The sequence below is a fragment of the Cervus canadensis genome, chromosome 11, assembly GCF_019320065.1.
Source record: "Cervus canadensis isolate Bull #8, Minnesota chromosome 11, ASM1932006v1, whole genome shotgun sequence".
NCBI lineage: Eukaryota > Metazoa > Chordata > Mammalia > Artiodactyla > Cervidae > Cervus > Cervus canadensis.
The window spans coordinates 72,687,622-72,689,645 of record NC_057396.1 but is presented as its reverse complement, the minus strand read 5'-3'; the positions used below and the strand labels follow the sequence as shown (position 1 = coordinate 72,689,645).

The following is a 2,024-nucleotide window of genomic DNA, read 5'->3' as shown; positions in this document are numbered from 1 at the left end:
ATAGAAATTCTATGGAAAGTGAAAATGTGTACCTTTTGTTTTGGGCTTCCCAGATGGCACTAGTAAAGAATACGCCTGCAATGTAGGAGACGCAGGAGGCCTGGGCTGGATCGCTGGGTGGGGAAGATCCCCTGAGGAGGGCACGGCAACGTGATGGTAATGGAAAACCAGAAGTATACACTGGATCGAATAGTTTCAGTACTATCATTTACTTCTGTTTTCAAAACCCCATTGACTTCAACTAAGATAACATGCAGATCTGCAATGTTCCTGCCACTAACCTTTTCACTAGAAGAATATCCATACATCTCAGACATTGAAAAGTAGGTAAACATCCTACTTGCTTGATACAATCCCATTTTATGTCCATTGTTTCAGCATAACTAGTAGCAGAACTCCTCTTTTTTACACTCAAATTATCTCAATTTGAGCAATAAATCATATAGCTACCCTTTTTATTTCCAAACTAATGTTTCAATATATATGAAGATATTGTTATGGTAAAAGGTTATATAATTATTAATTTTTGTCATTTTAAGATGATTTCATTAAAATCACTTTAGAAACATGTTCCAATTTTTATATAGTGATTCTCACATAAATCATATTTTTGTTGTTCAGTTCCTACATAACTAAATTTTGCTTTTCAAATAGGGCAATGACTATGGGACGTCCTCAGCTGAATAGAAAATAAGACTTTAATTTCTGATACTCCTTTTTTGTGAGAGTGCAGGGAGTATAGCAAGGTTCTATGGACTTTCTGTCTGGGATGATCAGCATGATTGTAGCTTATGTACACTTGGAGATTTGTTTCATGGAACCAAAGTATGGGGAAATTAAAATGGTAACATCCATTTAGCGACTTATGGAAAGAGAAAAAAAAAAGCGAAGTGTCACTTCAACAAGGAAATGATGACTCCTGTTACTAGGGGAAGATGTTAATCAGAAACATGGATTGATAGAAAAAGGATTTCAACTGATGCTAGTGTTTATGCTTAGTTTTTCTAGAGCAAAGTCCATTGTTTATTAAACTAAAGTAAGCAAATATCACTTGAATAAGATGTGTAATGAGGAAGCAAAGTGATTTCAGATGCTTTGCCTTGCAATCAAAAGCAGTTTCTGGCACCACACCTTCCTCAAGGCGTTCTTCATCTCTGCATTTCTGAGAGTGTAAATCAGAGGGTTGAACATGGGAGCGATGATGGTGTAGAAGAGAGCAAACACCTTGTCTTCTGGAAACGTTGTGGCCGGTCTAATGTAAATGAATAGAACAGGCACGAAGCCCAGAACCACAACTGTGATGTGGGAACTACAGGTGGAAAGAGCTTTGTACCGGCTTTCTGTAGGGTAAGCCTTGATGGTGTATAATATCAAAATGTAGGACAGCATCACGACCACAAAGATCACCAACCCCATCATGCCTGCATTGGCCACCACTAGGATCCCAGCTCTGTAGGTGTCTGTGCAGGCCAGTGTCAGCAAAGGATACACATCACAGAAATAGTGATCTATTTCATTGGGACCACAGAACAGCAAGTTAATGGTGAGGAGGCCTGGACAAAGGAGTGCAGAAATGCCCCAGCACAACAAGCACTGACCATGGCAAAGCGTCTGGGCCTGCTCATGATGACGGTGTAGTGCAGGGGCCTGCAGATGGCCACATATCAGTCATAGGCCATCACGGTGAGGACACAGATTTCAATCCCCCCAAAGAAGTGCATGGCAAAAAGCTGCACCATGCAGGCAGTGTATGAAATTGTGCTACGTTCTGCCAGCAAGTCAGTGACTAACTTGGGTGTCACTGTTGACGTATAACACAGATCTGATAGAGCAAGATCATTCAGGAAGAAATACATGGGTTGATCATTTAGCTGACTGCATGTGATAGAAATCATGATGAGCAAGTTTCCCATCCAAATAGCTATGTAACAAAATAAGAAGAGTAGGAAGCACACTTGTTTGATTTTCATGTTCTGGGAAAGTCCCAAGAGAATGAATTCAGTGATGTTATTGGTATATTTCAT

General features: G+C 40.0%; 1 pseudogene; it reads right to left on the bottom strand.

Moving 5' to 3' along the window:
- Positions 1–1,086: 1,086 nt before the first annotated feature.
- On the bottom strand, positions 1,087–2,024 carry LOC122449349 (annotated as a pseudogene).